Source organism: Otolemur garnettii, unplaced genomic scaffold, assembly GCF_000181295.1.
Source record: "Otolemur garnettii isolate 467f Iridium unplaced genomic scaffold, OtoGar3 scaffold00105, whole genome shotgun sequence".
NCBI classification, from domain to species: domain Eukaryota; kingdom Metazoa; phylum Chordata; class Mammalia; order Primates; family Galagidae; genus Otolemur; species Otolemur garnettii.
The window spans coordinates 5957340-5965518 of NW_003852500.1; the positions used below are offsets into that span (position 1 = coordinate 5957340).

General features: G+C 48.8%; 1 long non-coding RNA gene across 5 annotated transcripts in view; it reads right to left on the minus strand.

The window, feature by feature from the left end:
• LOC105887697 overlaps window positions 1-6654 on the minus strand; it is a 13654-nt gene extending 7000 nt beyond the window's left edge. Inside the window, exons 1-2 of one of the 5 annotated variants that reach the window (XR_001161567.2) lie at window positions 6591-6654; window positions 6204-6267 (exon numbers count right to left, since the gene is read on the minus strand). This is a non-coding gene — a long non-coding RNA (uncharacterized LOC105887697). The other 4 variants (XR_002774986.1, XR_001161569.2, XR_001161566.2 and 1 more) reach the window with 4 other exon arrangements.
• Window positions 6655-8179: the final 1525 nt, after the last annotated feature.

Genomic DNA, 8179 nt, shown 5'->3' on the forward strand with positions numbered 1-8179 from the left:
CCCAGCTACTTGGGAGGTGGAGGCAGGAGACTCGCTAGAGCCCAGGAGTTGGAGGTTGCTGTGAGCTGTGATGCCACAGCACTGTACATAGTGAGACTCTGTCTCAAAAAAAAAAAAGAAAGAAAAAATACAACTTATAGAAGATAAAACTCCCAAACAACTTCACCAACTTTCCTGCACCCCTAAACAAGCAGCACTTGAGTGATGCAGTCACATCCTGGAGGTGGGCATAAAGGTTCCTGGTATCTACAGCTCCCTCAGGAAGGCATGTCCCTGGAGGCTCAGGAGATAACGAACCTCTATGGAAAAATGACACCTTGACAACTTCCAAGTAGCCTGCGGCAGTAGCTAAGGCTGTGCTCCTGTTTTGCTGCTCAGGAGACCACACACTCAGCCTCAAGGGAGTGATAACAGCTGGGCAGAAGAAAGGGATGTGGCACTATATAGACAGGGGCTCAGCACTAAGAGTACACACCTGACACTTAGGCAGGTTTCAAGAAGTGCTAGATGAAAACCACTATTATTTCAACAGAGGAAAAAAATATAACAAGAGCACTTTTAGATATTCCATTACAGAACGAACAACTTCCTGGTACTAAAAATTACTAGAGTTTGAATTTATCAGTTAACTTGTGGAAGAAATACTTCAGAAGAGAAAAAAATAGAAACAATAATGGGGAAACATAAGAAAGTTGGAGGACATACTTTTTCCAAAGCAATTTTCTCTACATTCTAAATTTAAGAGTTTTACCAACTTATGTCTGGTTGTATCTTTTTAAAATATCCTGATGGGAACTACAGAATTGAACTTAAGCCAGAAAAACTCCCTTCTCTATCCCTTCTCCTGCCTCCATCTGTGTCCTTTTCTCCTTCTGGAATTTCTGTTATTCACATACTATTTCTCCTGTCTCAAAAGGAACCAACACTGTCAACTTCTGGCTTTCAGAATTTTGAGAAAATGAATTTGTTGTTAAAGCTACCAGTATATGGTACTTTATATAGTAGCCCTATTCAAACTCATACACTAAGATACCAAAATCAAAGTACAGATTTATGAATACATACATGCAATAATTCTGCCCAAAATACCAAATTAAATCTGGCAACATATTAAGGTTATATACCACAACCATGTAGGATTTATCGCAAGAATGCAAAGGAGTTTCAACCCAAAATCATTATGAAATTGGATAGTGGTGATAGTTTCATAACTCCGTGAACACACTAAATAAAAACTTCTGAACTGCACATACTTTAAAAGGATTAATTGTATGGTATATAGCACTAATTTAAAAACTGAAATAGGCTCTGTGCCTGTAGCACAGTGGTTACAGTGCCAGCCACATACAAGGAGGGTGGAGGGTTCAAACCTGGTCCAGGCCAGCTAAAACAACAATGACAACTGTAACAAAAATAGCCAGGCATTGTGGCAGGCACCTTCAAGCACTTGGGAAGCTGAAGTAAGAAAATCACTTCAGCCCAGGAGTTTGAGATTGTTGTGAGCTGTGACGCCACAGCCCTCTCTTCTCAGAGAGATAGCTTGAGACTGTCTCAAAATAAGTAAGTAAATAAAAATTAAAATAATCATGTCATTGTTATCATTCTATTGGACTACACTATTCTAACCAAATATCATAGCGCAAAAAAGGGCCCTCCATTAGAAGACTAAGAATGAAGATGTTAACGACAGATATTACGTACACATACAATCGTCAACATAGATCTTGTGTACAGATACAATTAGACTTATAAGGAGACAGTGTGTAATACAAATGGCCCCCAACCTAAAATGTGGTTTGACTTAGAACTTCACAACTTTACCATGGTGTGAAAAAACCACACTAGAAGTACCTAAAGCATTCTGTGTTTCACTTCAGCAACTTATACAAGATAGTCGACAATTTTATTATAAAACAGGCACTTTTAGATAATCTTGCCCAATTAATGGAAACTTACACACACTGTAGGCTAATGAAGTGTTCTAAGCATATATAGGGCCAGATGTATTAATGCATTTTCACCTTATGATGGGCCTACACATCACAAGTAGAGGAACATCTGTAATTGAACTAGGTGAAGAGTTCTGTAAAAGGGGTTTACTGTCGAGAGAAACCTAATAGGAACTGAATTTTTTTTTTTTTTGAGAAAGAGTCTATGTCGTCCTCAGTAGAGTGCTGTAGCGTCACAGCTCACAGCAACTTCAAACTCTAGGGCTTAAGTGATTATCTTGCCTCACTCTCCCAAGAAGCTGGGATTACAGGTGCCCACCACAAAAATTCCAATTTTTGTTGGAAGTGTCAAGTTGTCATTGTTGTTTAGCTGGCCTGGGTCAGGTTCGAACCCACTGTGTATGTGGCTTGCACCATTACTACATGTGCAGAGCCAGGAGTTAAATTTTTAATTCCAACCTGTCACTCCTATCCTTTATGATTACTATTGTTTCTTTTTTTGTAAAGGGTCTTTGTCACCCTTGGTAGAGTGCTGCTATTTCATAGCTCACAGCAACCTCAAACTTTTGGGTCTAAGTGATCCTCTTGCCTTAGCTCCCAAGTAGTTGGGACTATAGGCGGCCACAACACCCAGCTATTTTTTTTTTTTTTTTTTGAGACAAAGCCTCAAGCTGTCACCCTTGGTAGAGAGCTGTGGCATCACAGCTCACAGTAACCTCCAGCTCCTGGGTTTAAGCCATTCTCTTGCCTCAGCCTCCCAAGTAGCTGGGACTACAGGAGCCCACCATAACACCCGGGTATTTTTTGGTTTTAGTTGTCATCATTGTTTGGCAGGCCCAGGTTGGATTTGAATCCACCACCAGCTCTGGTGTATGTGGCTGGCGCTTTAGCTGCCTGAGCTACAGGTGATGAGCTACGCCCATCTATTTTTAGAGATGGGGGTCTTGAACCTGTAAGCTTAGGCAATCCACCCACCTCAGCCTCCCAGTGCACTAAGATTACAGGCACGAACCACCTGTTTTGTGTGTCCTATTCAAGAAATCATTTCCCGAGCCTAAGCCCATCTGGTTATTTTCTTAACTTATAAAGTTCTGTTTTGATTGGCTTATTGGCTTTTTTTTTTTCTTTTGAGACAGAGCCTCAAGCTGTCCCCCTGGGTAGAGTGCTGTAGCATCACAGCTTACAGCAACCTCTAACTCCTGGGCTCAAGCGAGTCTCCTGCCTCCGCCTCCCAAGTAGCTGGAACCACAGGCGCCGGCCACAACGCCTGGCTATTTTTTGGTTGCAGCCGGGGCTTGATTGGAACCCGCCACCTTGGGTGTATGTGTCTGGTGCCTTAGCCCCTTGAGCCACAGGCGCTGAGCTTGCTTATTGGCTTTTTGTAAGTAAATCTACAATCAACCTAGAATTGATTTTCCAATTCCAAAAGAATTTTAGAATTAGTTTATCAAGTTTCACTTAAAACTTAAATGCAAAAGTCCCAAAATATCAGCCAACTAAATCCAGCAATAAAACAATAACATCATGACCAAGTTGGGTTCATTTTAGTATTGCAAGGGTACTCAACCATTTCAAACTCATTTACTGCAGTTTCTCATACTGATATGTCAATGGGGACAAAGTATGAGGTAGGATAAGTTTTGTAATGTTACATGAGAAATGCTTAACTGAAGTTGTGTCAAGAACTGGGAGCTGGGTGTCTGTAGTTCAGTGGTTAGGGCACTGGCCACATACTGGTGGGGCTGGTGGGTTCGAGTTTGAGGTTGCTGTGAACTATGAACGTCATAGCACTCTACCAAGGGTGACAAAGTGAGACTATGTCTTAAAAAAAAAAAAAAAAAAAAAAAGTGGGCCAGGAGTGGTGGCTCTTGCTCGTAACCCTAGCACTCTGGGAGGCTGAGGTAGGCGGACTGCTTGAGCTTACAGGTTTGAGACCAGCCTGAGCAAGTACAAGACCTCATCTCTAATAGCCAGGCAGGCTCTGTACCTGTAGGTTAGTGGCAGGGCGCCAGCCACATACACTGGAGCTCGCAGGTTCAAATCCAGCTCGGGCCTGCCAAACAATGACAACTACAACCAAAATAATAATAAAAAAAATAGCTGGCGCTGTGGCAGGTGCCTGTAGTCTCAACTACTTGGGAGGCTGAGGAAAGAGAATCGCTTAAGCCCAAGAGTTGGAGGTTGCTGTGAGCTGTGATACTATGGCACTCTACCGAGAGTGACATAGTGAGACTTGTCTCAAAAAAAAAAAAATTCTAACATGTAAATACTAAATCTAATCACTTCAAAGAAATGCTTATGAGGACATTAATATCTTAAAGGCACACGATGGACTTCTTAACATCATTAATAAAGCGATCTTTCAATATTGATTAAAAGCAGAAAGTTTACTTGGTTATTTTAAAACGAGGAAATCTTGTATAAAAATTAGTACTGAAAACATCACTTTTCAGTGCTAGATTTACTCTATTGCCTAATCAGAGGACTCACGAAATCTTTGTTCTTACTGTAAATCTGAAGACAAACATGCACTTAAATTTAAGTTATATTTAGTTCAGTTTTTTTTTTTTTTTTTTAAAGAAACAAGAGTCTCATTTTATCGCCCTCGGGAAAAGTGCCGTGGCATCACAGCAACCTCCAACTCCTTGGTTTAGGCTATTCTCTTGCCTCACGAGTAGCTGGGACTACAGGCACCCGCCAGAACGCCCCGCTATTTTTTTGTTGCATTTGGCTGGGGCCAAGTTCGAACCCGCCACCCTAGGTATATGGGGCCGACGCCCTACCCACTGAGCCTCTGGCGCCGCCCTCGGATGACTTTTCAAATCAAAAGATATTCGCAGCGTTCCGAACTCTCCCGGTCGCACCAGGCTCTAGCTGCCGGGCGCTAGACCGGCCCAAATACTGTTTCCCCACCCCCCACCCAAGCGGTTTCAGGAAGCAGCCGCGAAAGCCGCCCCTCCGTGCACGGGTCCCGCCACGCAGCTGGCCCGCAGTCGCAGGCAGGAGGCCCCGGCGCCTCAAGCGTAGTTTCGAAAACCAGGAAGTGGCGCATTCGTTCGTCCTCCTCCGACTGAAATGGAAGGAAAAGCCGCAGAAAGGCGCCCCGCGCCGGGCTCTCCTCCCTCCTCCCAGAGGGCCACCACGTGCCCGAGGGTGGTCAGGCGGGGAGCAGGGCCGGGTCCCCTACTCCAGGAACCTTCAGCAGGGACCTGGTCCGCATCTCGAAGGTTCCGGGAAGGCGGGAGAGAGCGCGGCGGGAGCGAGCGCGGCGGGAGCCGGGGCCGCTTCCAGAAGTTTCCTCACAGCGGTGAGGAATCAGCAAAATACATTCAGAGATACAAGAAAGTAAAGCAAAAGGAAACAGAAACGGCCGACTAAGCTCGGGAGGCAAAGATTTTCACTCCAAACACCAACACAATACCTTTAGAACAGGAAAGCGACGCACACCCCGTCGCTGGGAGCACACACGCGGCCACCGAGGAGGAAGAAAGGCCTCAGGGCCGGGGAGCGGGGCTCTGGCGGCGGGCGTGGGAGGAGGGCGGAGCCAGCTTCCCACAAGGCAGTCTTGTGCAACTCGCGGGCGCCTTCGGCCACGTGAGCGTAGGGCTTTCATTTCTAAAATGAAAGTCCTCCGACGGCCGCCAGTGCCCTACCGAGTACGGGCCGTCTTACGCCGCCCTTCGTAGCCTTCATCACGCCGGCCAGGCCCTACCTGCTGAGTCTGCGAACCCCAATGCCCCGACGCCAAATCAAAACCCGCCGTCGCCATCCCGTGGGACCAGTGCTGGGCACACACAGTGCCACCTCATGCCAGTGGGCCCCAGTCCCGGCTCGATCCCCTGTGTGTGGTGCCGGATTTCAGATCTCGCCTCCCAAGTCCCAGCACGACGGTCTCCACTCCGTTAGGCGAAATCCCCAGTTGGTCCGGTGTACAAGGACCTCGACATGGAATGTCGCCTCTTGTATCCCAAACTTCCCCATTTCGACCCACGGTAGGTTTAGTCCCCCCAGTCAGACACGGTTGCGCGGCCCTCGACCCGGAACTCGGATCCTGTTGCCCGGATCCTCAACTTCAGCCCCGCGGTCCCCGGCCCCAGTGGGTTTAGTCACCGGTCGGTCTCGAGTGTCCGGCTCTCAACCTTGGATCCCGCCTCCCAGTCTCCACCCCAAGTGGGCCCAGTCGCCGCTTGACCACGGGGGGGGGGCGGCCCTCGACCTCGGACCCATCGCCCGCTCGCCCAGGCCGCCCCTCACCTCGGGCTTCGAGTCTCCACGCTCCCGCTCTCACATCCGGCTCCTCGGGCGTCCCTCGCAGCACCTAGAGGAGGGTGGAACGCGGGGGACTTGGCAGTTGTAGTTGAGGCAGTTGAGGCTTGTTTACCGTCACCATGGAAACCCCCGGCTGCGCGCTCTGGGCGGGGCTTCTCAGGGGCGGGGTAAGGCGCGCGCGGGGACTGAGACCGCCACTCTCGCCCGTCGAACGCAAGGCAGCGCTTCCGGTGCCCCTCCTGCTCCCGGCGTGCCCAACCCTGGCTTGGCCCTACGCTCCTAACACCCAGATACAGCAACCCCAAAAGCCTACCTACTACCTTCAGCTACTAGCTGCCGGCGCCACAGCGCGCGGTGCCCCCCGAACCCCACCTTCTTCAGAGGACGAGGCGCAGTCCTGCTTCCACGACGGAGCCGGAAGGACGTAAGGACCGAGGCATGGTGGGACCTTCGCGCTGGCGTCCGGGGGCGGAGCTACTACGGCGCCATTGTGACGCCAATGGAGCGGAACCGGCGATTGGCCGGCCGAGCGCGGGGTGGGACATGCGGAGGACTAGTTTGTGGCCTGGAGGGCGGGGTCCCGCCCGCAGTTCTTGAGTCTCTGGCGGACGGTAATTGGATGGCCCGGGATGAAGGCCTAACTCCGAGCCCCGGTAACCCCGGGTTTTAAGAGCGGCGTGAGAAAAGAAAATGCCCTACCCGCGTCGGAGGACACCCCGGAAAATTCAGAGATAGCCTGCGGCGATTCGAAGGGGCTGAGTTTAGGAGGGATTTCTTCCTTTTTTTTTTTTTAGAGACAGAGTCTTACTTTGTAGCCCTACTTAGAGTGCTGTTGCGTCACAGCTCACAGCAACCTCCAGCTCTTAGGCTTAGGCAATTCTCTTGCCTCAGCCTCCCGAGTAGCTGGGACTACAAACGCCCGCCACAACGCCTGGCAATTTTTTTGTTGCAGTTTGGCCAGGTTCAAACCCGCCCGCCACCCTCGGTATGTGGGGCCGGCGACTACTCTCTGAGCCACAGGCGCCGCCCAGAAGGGATTCCTTAGGTGGAAGTGGCTTAGGTGATAATATTGTAGTGTCAGATCTCCCCTCACCTCAGAATGTGACTCAGAAAACACAAGGCAAGTGCACTATTTTCAATCACAGGGAATCTAAGCACACAAATTTGGTGGCCAATGGCTGCCTTACGGTGGCAAAGGTACTCCTTTTTCTTGATATGTTGTAGGGCTAATAATTCCCATATTATTTTGATGCGTTCTTAATGAACAGATATGAAGGCACTCATCGTTAAAGTGAACATTATTTTAAAAATCAACACAGAGGTGGGACGTGGTTGATCACTCCTGTAATTCTAGCACTCTGGGAGGATGAGGTGGCAGGATCTCACAAGCTTAGAAGTTGGAAACAAGCCTAAACAGCAGCGAGTCCTGTCTCTACAAAAATAGAAAAATTTGCGGGGTGTGCAGGAATGCTCATGTAGTCCCACCTGCTCTGGAGGCTGAGGCAGGAGGATCACTTGAGCACAGGAATTTGACCTTGCTGTGAGCTATGGTGCAGCCTCTGCATTCTAGTCTGAGTGACAGAGCAAAACCCCATCTCCAGGAGAAAAAAAAAATCCCCACAGAAATACTCAGAGTCATTTTATGAGTGGTCCACAAATTGAAGGAAGGAGCAATTCGTTAGTAAAAGCTGACTCAAGAAAAGAAAGAATGGTAAGAGTAAAAGCAGGGACTCAGCACTTGTGGCTCAAGCGGCTAAGGCACAAGCCACATGCACTGGAGCTGGTAGGTTGAAATCCAGCCCAGGCCCGCCAAACAATAAAGTTAGCTACTTTGGAAAAAAAAAAGAGAGAGAGAGAGAGAGAGGCTGGGCGCCTGTGGCTCAAGTGGCTAAGGCGCCAGCCATGTGCACCCAAGGTGGAGGGTTCAAATCCAGTCCCAGCTCGCCAAAGAACAATGAGGG